The sequence below is a fragment of the Cryptomeria japonica genome, chromosome 10, assembly GCF_030272615.1.
Source record: "Cryptomeria japonica chromosome 10, Sugi_1.0, whole genome shotgun sequence".
Lineage (NCBI taxonomy): Eukaryota > Viridiplantae > Streptophyta > Pinopsida > Cupressales > Cupressaceae > Cryptomeria > Cryptomeria japonica.
The window spans coordinates 181,975,526-181,987,677 of NC_081414.1; positions in this window are offsets into that span (position 1 = coordinate 181,975,526).

A 12,152-nucleotide genomic window follows, 5' to 3' on the forward strand; every position below is an offset into this window, starting at 1 on the left:
CTGACGCTATGGCTACCATCGCATCTCTACTAGATCTTCCACAGAATTCAACACGCTACGAGTTCTTGGTAGAACAACTTTGGATCCCCGCTTATGATATCCCCGAATCCGAGATGATATGTTGCCTTGTTGGTTCTGAATCCCCATGGTACGGTGAGTTCTACACCTATCTCCGCGATCACACCCTTCCTCCCGACCAATCAAATAACCAACGAAAAACCTTCATTCGCCAAACTGCTCGATATACCATTATTGCTGAAACCCTATACCGACGTAGTCTTGATGGTACTCTCCTTCGATGTCTGGAACAAGATGAGATAACAAAGGCTTTGGAAGAGGTACATGAAGGAATTTGCGGGACTCACTCAAGTGGTCCATCACTAGCCAAGAAGATCATGCGAGCTGGATACTATTGGCCCTCTATGGAAAAGGATTCCTACTACTTTGTCAGGAAATGCAAGAAATGTCAAGTTCATGGTGACCTGATACATGCACCAGCCCAGGAACTGCAACCAATCACAACACCATGGCCTTTTTGTCAATGGGGTCTTGACCTTGTGGGTAAAATCCATCCATCTTCATCCAATGGCCATAAATTCATTATTACCGCCACCGAATATTTCACCAAGTGGATCGAAGCTGTTCCACTTACCCAAGTCACCGGCAAGCAGATCGCCTCATTCATCCTCAATTACATCATCTGCCGGTATGGTGTACCCATGTCTATTGTCACAGATAACGGTCTCCCTTTCAAAAATCAGGATGTCCGTGAACTTTGTGAGAAATTTCATATCCAACACCGCTTTTCCACTCCCTATTACCCACAAGGCAATGGTCAGGCCGAAGCATCCAATAAAAACATATTGAGAATCCTAAAGAAGACAGTCAATGATGCCGGCCGTGATTGGCATGTTCAATTGAATCCAGCATTATGGGCATATCGAACTAGCATTCGAACCCCTACAGGTGCAACTCCTTATTCATTGGTCTATGGTGCAGAAGCTATCTTACCTATTGAGGTCGAGATACCGTCACTACGGGTTTCCTTGCACAATCTCATTGATGATGACGCATACAGAGTCTCACGCCTTCAGGACTTGGAGCTACTTGATGAGAAGCGACAAGCTGCATACAACCATCTCAAAGCCTATCAGCAGCGCATAAGTAGAAGCTACAATCACCGAGTTAGACCTCGTACATTTGAGGTAGGTGATCTTGTTCTTCGAGAGAATCCTCGCAACCAACCAAACAGAGAACATCAAGGCAAATTTGAATCAAATTGGCTCGGCCCATATGTTGTCACTGCTGTATTCGGGTCCGGGGCATATCAGTTGGCTACATCAGATGGAGAACCACTCGCAGATCCAATCAATAGCATGCACCTCAAACGGTTTTATACCTAAGGTGTACAAGGCATCCAACTCCCTTGCATATCAGAAAATACCAAAAACATTCAGAAAATGTCCTGAAGAAAATACAAAAACATTCAAAAAAGTAAAGAAAAATCATGCATCCAAACGGTGAACAACCACTCCGGTGGCACCTTGGGTAAGTGCGATGGTGAAAACCTGGCAAACAGGCGCCACTCGTAAAGGCAATAGCTCCATTATCTTTCAAAGCTTATTACGATCACATTCATGCACACATACATCCATCCATCCCAACCATGGCTTGTTATTTGATCTGCAATTAAGAAAGTACTCCATGCGTCTAGCATCCCACCTTTTCATAGTCAGGTCTACAAACTGGGGGCAATACCCTTACCCTCGTAATGGAAGTGGATTCTACATTTTCTTATATATCATTACGCTCTTCATTCAAGCAATCATCAGAAAATATCAAAAACATTCAAAAATGTCTCGTAAAATCCAAAAACATTCAAAAATGTCTCGCAAAATCCAAAAACATTCAAAAATGTCTCGCAAAATCCAAAAACATTCAAAAATGTCTCGTAAAATCCAAAAACATTCAAAAATGTCTCAACAAAATCCACAAACATTCAAAAATTGTTTCACAAAATACAAAAAACATCAGAAAACATTAAAAATCACACACAAACATGACAACACCTTGTACATATTCATCCAATCAGATGCAAAACAAACATTGACAAACTACTCACACAAATGACCATTTACCAATCACACCAAACCAATCGACATCAACAATCCAAACCTGTCTTTAAACAAGGATGCATCCTTCCTTACCAAAACAAAGACAAGATGACATTTTCTTTGACAAGAAAATTCTGTTAGGCTATCAAATACTTGGTTGATTTGTGAGTTCAATTGTTTGTTTATCTGTATCGGAATCTTTTAGCATTGTTTTGTATCGTTTGCGCATTATTTCCGATGAAGTTCTGGGGCATGTACTAATGGTGTCTACGTGGGAAGTTCACTAAGCTACGTGATCTTATGCAAAATGCAGTCATAGGTCACTACGGCTTGCTGACTACAGCGTATACCTCGACCATATGAGCATGAACCATTACCAAGGATCCATATTCTTTATTCTTTATGTATATATACTGTTTGGTTGCAGGTACAATGCTCATTCTTTTGTTCCTCTTCCTCCAAAATTGGATAAAGGTTTTTTATCTCTTAGTACGGTATGAACTTGTCTCAGGATATGATCAGCCTAAGATCAAGGAGGACGATCCAAGTCATGCATGAATAGAGATAATCCTTGTCTGTTCCGCAAGCAATACTCTGGTCAACTTGATCCATTATATCAAGTTGCTTGTATTAACTTGCTATATAAAATCCATGAAAGGAATACTCAGGTCATCTTGAATCATTATGTCAAGATGCTTGTATTCTCTTCCAACATTTTAAAGCTCAATGATGAAAATAGAGCACTATGGATCGTCATCTCATCTCATCTGTATATATTGCATTTCGTTGCATTCCACCCATCCATACACTCATAATAGCTGCATATCATGCATACATAGTCATAATAATGCATACTCTATTTTCCTCTTCTTCCATAGGAATGAGTCATAGGTTCTCCATTTCTTCTATCTAACATCAAACCCACCCCCCCTCACCCTCCCCATCTCAACAATCAGCATCACATACCCTACATCGTTTCTCAATCAACCCAATCAAGCCACGTTCATCACCATCCATCTCTAAATAGGAGGGATTGTGTTTCCCATCCTCAGTCATCCAATAAGCCAAGCAAGTTACTCTGTCTACACAGATACATCGACTCACACACACCTAGACTATCAACAGATACTCTGATCAAGTATCTTCGGGTCTCAACAGGTAATCGATCATGGTAATCCTAGACTACATCAGGCATTTATCACAATGACCTAGTCTCAACGGGGCTGCCATGATTCCCCACAACCATCCATCACACGCACACACTATCAATTGATCAACCAATCAAACACAATCCATCGGACAATTACATCAATTGTCTAAGTCTCAACGAGTATTTTTGTTTCATATACCTTGACTTCATCGGGCAATTGCATCAATTGCCTAAGTCTCATCAGGTCACTTTGCTTCACTTACTCAGACTTTATCTTGTCCAAGCGACCAACTGACATCAACTGTCATGCTTTGACTTGACCGGGGCAATTAAACCGATTGCACCAGATTGTCCAACCAATTTTGATCAATTGTATAGCATCAATCCAAACCCCACACTACATCTGCTATGTATCTCTTGCATGACCTCAGGGTACTCGCTGGCTTGTTGTTTCTTCATATTCACTCCATTTTTCTTTCATCATTAGTTCTAATTTCTTCTATTCTACATCCCCTCCACTTTTCATTCTTTTCCAAGAGATCGCCCGATTTTTTTTGAAATTTTTCGGCCCATCTCTCGAGGGGGCATACCACCCATTAAATTTACATTTTATGGGGCATTTCTTCACACCTTTTTTTCTTTCTTTGAAACGACGCGATAAACCGCACCGTCTCAAAGAGGGGCAAATGTAGTCACACAAATCTGTCCATTTTAATTAAATGAATATTTCGTATTTATTTGATTAAAAATCCACTAGCCACCAATTAATTAAATTAATATTTAATTAAATCATCTCCAAACATTCTTCTATTAATTAAATAAATTATTCAATTTATTTTAATTAATTCATTAAATCAAATTTCATTCAATTAATTAAATAAAATCTATTTATTTAATTAAATCCCCCTATTCCTCTTTTAAATAAATTAAATAAAACATTTATTTAAATCATTATCCCCACCCCACTTGCATTTTCCTACAAATGCAACTTGCACACATTTTGAAATAAATGAATTTTTATTTTAATAAAATCCTATTTTCCCTCACCCACCAAATCCACTTGCAAAATCTAATCCCCTTCTAGATTCTTCTAACCCCTTCCTAATTAGCCTAATCCATCCCCTAATTATTGTCACATTCCTAAGCAAAATGGAGTCACTTCTCAAATGGCCCAAAGTCTTGGATAACCATTGAAGGTTTTCAACCTTCAACCACCAAAAACCCCAAAGTCTTTGAAAACCATTAAAGGCTTCCAACTTTCAACCACTTAATCCCCAAAGTCTCCAATAACCATTAATGGTTAATTCAACTCTCCCACATGGTTAAAACATTTGTTTTGACTCAACCTCTACCCAACCCAAGGGTCTCATCAGGTCATTAATGCTTTGACCATGATTATCTCTTAATCATTTGCACAAAGGTTTATCCTTGGATTAACTCTTAATCCAGTAGGTAAGCCTAACTTAGACTTGACCCTTAGCCTTTAGATAACCATGAGGTCTTCTCAGGCCTTTAATGCCTCCAACCTCTTCTCTCAACCCAATCCTGTGTTGACACTTGTCACCATTTCATTGGTGCAAATTGTGCACATGGATCCCCAACTTTCAAGCTTGACCCTTGATTAAACCTTTCAATCCTGGCCATCCATTGCTCCATTTTTCCTATAAATAGAGCCCATTCCTTCATAATCCAGATCCTGAAAACTTGTATGCATTTAGACTATAGCCATTTTAGAGAGCATTTAGCATAGCATAATTAAATATTGTCTTTTGGTTAAAACACATCATTTTAAGCATTAAAATAGCTTTTCATTTCATGTTTAGAGCTATTCTACAATCTCAATCCTCCATAAGCATCCATAGTGCAAAAAGCTGCTGAGAGCTACACTATTTTGGAACTTGGAGAGGAGAGGAACAAGGGAGAAGAAGCTAAGGCCATGCTAAGAGGCAGTTGGAGATGTCTCATGATCATTTGTTCTATTTATTAGATATATTTAGCATGTCTCTTTTAGTGTCTCTTTTGGAATGCCTTCATATGTTTTAGTTTTAGATTGATTAACTCTAACATCTTGTGTGTTTTTATGTTGATTGATCTTGGACTAACATTGTGCCATTTAGGAGGGCATCACCAATTAATCATAAACAAAAATTAGAGAATAAATACCATCCACATGATACCAAGATTTGTACGTGGAAAACCTGTTAAAGGGAAAAACCACGATGGGAAGCCTACCCACAGTCAAATATTACTTCTACACTAACTATGTGATTACAAATGAGGGGCCTGCACTTGCAAGAAGTCCAACAACATAGAGCACACTGCTCATTACAAAAAGGAGTCTCACTGACTACATAAAAATCCAGACTGCAATCCGAAAGGAAGAATAAACTACAATGATATCATCTCCTATGCCTAAGTATAGTTCCAGTTAAGCCCAATACTAGAGGAATTAATCCTCTTACATAAACCCAAATTGATCTCCAATGATCGACCAAATCCTTTGCATGAATGATTATTACATTATTCGCTCCTATACATCCATATCCCATGCATATCATCTACAATAAGATCTTACATCATATACATACACACCCTTCACCACAAACAATAAGGTCGGCCAATAGATAATAAAATAATTATATAATTACAAAGCATGTCAGCCTAAGACCAAACAAATAATATCCAACCCATAAGACATCCCGGAAACACATCGATAAATCCAAACAAACCATTACATTAAGCGAGTCCATAACCTAGATAAACCAAGACCCAATTTAGGTCCACACACGCTAAAGAAATTATCCCAATGAACCAAGTCTCAAGCACGATCACCATTAGCATCTTGAATCTCTACTAGAAACCATACTAACACCACTTATGCATAACATCAAAGATCTTCAATAATGCGTTACCGACGAAACCCTCACCGGATCAACAAACCAATCTTAACAGCATACATGATAACATACGATCACCAAATCAAAACTAGTTGACTAAACATGAATCAAAGTAGTATGGCTAGCAGATCTAAGCCAACTCCATAAGCCAAAATATACCGGATCACCATGATCTAATCCAACCAGAAACCAAACATCCTACTAGGACCAGAAGGATACTAGTAAAGAAGCCAAAACAACTAGTGTTAACATCAATGACAAAACATCAATGCAACACATAATCAATTCCTCCAAATGGTCAACATAACATTGGCAATTTTTTTGGCCACTCGGTACATAGCCATTCTTTGGATGTTGATATCCCACTGTTTTACAATTTTATCATGTAGCTCAAAGTTATGGGCTCACATTTTTTGAAATATGAAAGGGAAAGCCTTTCTCCTACTCAGGGAGGAGATATAAAGGAAAATTGGGAATCAGTTAGAACCACTCTTCGATAAAGATGATAAATTATAGGAGAAATACATCAGCCAATTAGGAGAAAGGAGACCTCTATCCAATCTGACTTGGATAAGCTCCGAGCCACTACGTCATTTGGACTAGGTAAACATAGATCCTACAAGGTCCAGATTAAGAAAACCTAGAGAATTAATCAGATCTAATACATCTTGTTTAATTTTTTATGAAATCGGAGCCCCACCCATCTTCTCCATATTAGATATAGCGGTATTAAAATCCCCCATCAGGATCCACTTCTCATTAAGAAACAACTGTCTAGAATTAATCATAGAAACCCAAAGAAGCTTTCTAGCATTCTTACTATTAGGAGCATAAATATTGGAAATAATCAAAGAAGACCCATCCAAAAGATTAGTGACTCTAGTAGCAATATGTTTAGGAGTGGCAACAACAACTGAACCTTGAATCACCTTGGGATTATAGAAAGTAGCAATACCTCTTGACGCCCCGTCTGCATCACAATAATGGACACCACAATCTTTAAAGACTATCCACTTCATTTTTTAAAGTTTGTTACACAATATTTTAGTCTCCTAAACAAGCAAATCTCAAGTCTATGATCCCTCACCAAATTAGATAGGAGATCATGCTTATGGGGCTGGTTTAGCCCCCTTATGTTCCAAGAAATTATCTTAATTTAGTAGAACAAGGGGAGCCAATCCTCATACCTTATAGGGTTCTCTCAGAGTCATCAATAATCTCAGGCTTTCTTTGCTTATCTGTATTAAAATTATTTGGGGGTCTTGCCACTCCTCTTGTTTCTAAACCACAATCAGCTCTTTGTTTATTCCTAGTCTTAACCCTAACAAAACCCAAAGCTGACGTAGTTCCTAAAGGGGAGAGAAAACTATGTCGATGATTCAAGGATTTTACTTAAACAAAATGATTTGAATCCTCAAGATCAATATCTAGAAATTGAATCATTGGAGGATTAGTTTCCAATTCCTCTAAGGAAGAGGTCCCCAACTACACAACCTTAATCTAAGGATTTAAAATATTTAAAGAGTTACCCACATCCATAATCATATTGAGACTCTGCTCTCCCAATATAGGAGAAATAGAGATACCCATGACCAACACCTCCCTCATTTCCTCCGATGAAGGAAGAGACTTTTCTAACAACCCCTGATGACGAATACTATTATGATTCAATGGATAACTCTGCTCAGCATCAGGAACACTCTGAGAAGTAGCTAAGGCCTAATTATCAACATTGGGAACCACTTACAATTGCTAGCGACTCTACTTCAGAGTGTCAAGCTTCTACACCACTTGAGATGATAGACCATTCTGCACCAGATTAACATGAATCTCCACAACAGGGGCTGAATCAGTAGTTTTCTTCCTCCAAATTTTTTTTATAGGTATTTCCACAGGACAATCCCTAGCCCAATGTCCCAGCTTCTTACAATGATACAAGGAAAAGGGAATACATTCATATTCGACTTTCTACACCCAATTATCCAACTTCAAATTGAAAGTGAATTACTAGGGAAGATCCACTAACTATTTTATATTCACACAGATCTGAGCATAAAGTAATCTCCATTTAGTCACCATCATCAGATCCAAGGATAACAACTCTTTGAAAAAAGCAGCCAACCCTCAAAAAATTTCCTCATCCCAATATTCCAAGGGGAGGCCAGGAAGACTAACCCAAATGGGTGCCTCATAACACTCCCAATCATTGGGATTAAAGCTAGGTTTCTAGTTTTTCAATACCAAAGAGGACTTACCCATCACCCAAGGTCCTCCAGCCAACAATAATTTTAAATCTTCATCATAATTGAAAGAAAAGGAAAAGAAACCATTTTCCATCGCAACCACTTCAATCTGGCCTTTGCCTTTCCATTTTCGAGCAAACCGTGCTTCAACAGTTCCAATATCAAGTTGAGGTTCCATAAATTTGCCAACCATAATACAAACCATATTGGCCATAGTTTTATCCATAATATAGTCCGAAATTGAAATAGAGAATGTACAAGAAACAAGGTCTGCACTGTGCAAAAAGGGAGAGACCGACTTACCTTTTGGATGCATACTAAAAATGGCAGACCATTTCCTATTACAATGAGGGGCTGAAGAAGAGTCCAGTTGACTAGCAGATTCCTTTGGTCCCTTAGAGCCATGCAAAACATCAAGCTTGCCAGAAAAAGCATCATTGCAATACCTTGGAACTCATAGAGTCCCACCATCCTAGGTCTCACTTTTGCCTGCATAAGCTTTGTCGTCCGCATCCTCATCCCTTGAGACGTTCTCTGCAATCCCACTACCATTTCCACCATTGCTGCATTTTCTCATCTACTGCAAATTCAAATTCTCCTTCATCATATGTCCATAAAATTTACCAGTTATCAATCCATTGTTATTTTAGGTGTGAGACACTTGTATTTTCTTAGCACCTCCCATAGAGTCACATTACTGGTGCTTAGGGATCCTAGTTTAAGTAGGCTCTATTTCTTTCATACGAAAACATAATGCATTTTTTTCGAGTCTTCCTTCTATGTGATGTTCTCAACATTTATTTGACCATTTATTTTACAAATCTAGAACAAATCTACACACCTTCAATACTTTTTACAATATCTTCAACTTTAGCTATGGCTAACTCTTCCACCTTGCAGCTTGACAACGATTGTTTTGTTTGCTATTATTTCTACTCTTGTTCAATTACTTCAATTTCTCTTTTCTCAATATAAGTAATTAGAAATTATTGATATTATTTAAACATCTAAATAAAGATTTAATACAATGTTTATGTCATGGTTTCTGGATATATCAATAAATATTGTATTATACATGCATCGATACAATGAGTATTTGATCAATCTTGTTCTCATATTGGTAGTAATTTTTTGATTCCATGTTGCCTTGCCTTATTAGTGTGAGTACTCCTTTCTTATTAATATTATGAAAAAGTTTAAATTAATGTTTACTAAAAATTTAGCAATTGATGAAGATTTTTACTATGACTTTTAAAATTTATTTCAAGATTGAATTTATTTTCGTGTATTATAAGTTTCTAATTAAATAAGAGTTAGTTAACTTAGATCTATCTACTCATACTTCATGAAATTTACATAAGATGTTCAAATCAAGGATTTCTCAAACCCTATACCTTTCCTACCTATTTATCTTTTTTATGAATGTTTAGTATAGATTAGAAAATAGTCAAGATACATGCTTGAATATCATATAATAATATATTGTTTCTATCTATGTATTTTCAAAATTCTAAATTATGAAACATAAATTTTTAGGGTTAAGGAGTTACTTAAATTTAAATCTCTTTTCGATAAACCCTTATTGCAATATTTAAATGAGAGCATAATTGTTGGTTCATTATTGAATCAAAAAATAATAATGAATGGAGTTGTATGATAAGAATTTATTATCATTGCCTTGCCCGGTAGTCTTTTTCTAATTTCATGATTTTTTTAAATTTTAAGAGAGTTGAGATATTTGGCATTTCATTGTAGTTGAGATGTATGCTAAATATCCCATCAATAAAAATGTATTTGTATATGAAAATTCAAGATATAAGGGAAATATTATTGTGAATATAGTGAACAAAGCTAATCGAAAACTATTGGTGACCCATAGAACTTATCATCAATGCAACTATGTGGTTGGGTTGGCTCTACTAAGAAACCTCAACATTTTTGCCACATTGATTGTATATATGAATGCCATCCTTTTGCATGATACCCTTACTTTGATTCTGAATTACACCTCAAAAAGATGGTTGACTATTTTATTAGGCTTTTTATGTAAATCATTTAATTGTACTAATTTTATTGAATTGAATAATCAATATTTAATAAACAAAAATAAAATCTTAATATCAATTACGCTACAAACTACTAATCAAAACTTAGAAAATACATATTTTAATCGAAAAATTAAAATTATAAAAGTATTAGCATTAATAATTTTTACATAATATATCGTGGTCTATAATAATCCATGTATTATCTAGAAAATTTCTTCCTACTCCAATACAATCCATTACTTTGAAAGTGGTTTTGTCTCATCCACTAAACCCTATTCATGAGAAATAAAAAATTTGATAGTTGAGGTAAAGGGCCTCATAAGAAAGATTGACTAGATACATTTCTACTTCTATCTTATAGGGAAAATCATAGCTTGTTTTAGATTATTTTTTTCTCATTCCTTCATAGACTTAAGAATTTTAATTGATTGATGATTTTAAACTTTTCATTGGTTTATGAGTAGTTTGATTTCTAATATACAATAACATTATTTTAAACTAACTTGCCACCACATATTTTATGCATATGATGGGTTGATTTTAAATTAACTAGTTTTTCAATTGTGATAACAAAAAAATAAATTAAGTTATATTTTAGAAAAAAACTTGAAGAAGCTAAAAGTTTGAGAGTACATAAAACTTCTAGATATATATAAACTAAAACATTAATTACTTGACATTGTAACTAATACGAAAGAAAAGTTAGACATTAAACTCAAATTTAAACAACTCAATAATAATTGCATGCTTTGAAACATAATGAAAATATATATCACAAGAAAAACTCAAAGACAATATATTAAGTACAATATGATAAGAAAAAAGGCCAACAAGTTCATATCAAACTCATTTTTCATTAATGAGACTTGTTTTAGTATTTTGTGCTACAACAATGAAAGTTATCTTTAAATTTGTAGCATTTAAAATTATTGTTGACTTACTCAAACTCTTTTTTAATGTGTTGTAAATTAATTAGCAATGATTTTATTTTTAGCTTAAGCCATCTTAATTCAAAATCCAATTTTCAATTTATTTTATTTTTTTACATATAATAAGACTATTTTGAACTAACTAATTGTTTCAAATATATTCCTTGAAACATTTGAAAAATATATATTTTCACTGAAATCATTCATATCACATAGTTATTTTCACTCTTACTCCTTACAATTCAAAGATAACTAAATTCCCTAGTCTAACAAAATGATTGCTGATGGTTTTCACACTCTCGTTTAGATAATCAAACCCTTATTATAGTCAGTAATGTCATTGTGATTCTGGTCACTAAAATTAAAACCCCTATTAAATATTATTGCTTTATCTTCCTATTGAAAATTAGAATCCTTATCTCTAACCTGATCAACTCATAATTCTAAATAAAAGTATTTAACCCAAATTTTTAAAGGGAAAAACAAAACAATACTTGATGTTGTCATAAAATTTATAGACGCTTACGACAAAACGATAAGGTTGAATTTGAGAATGTGATAATACAAAAGTTCATAATGGTTTCACTCGTGCTTCCTTATTTCTCTCCGAATTCACGTTTTTTGTGCATCCCTTCTTTGTCTGAATCTAACGCTTCTGAGTATGTTTATTCAAATTCCGAGGCTCGCACAATCCACGTGACAAGGACCAGTTCAAGTTCCACGTTTGAAATCAATTATAGACGATGTGTTAGGAATTTTCCGCTCATTCAA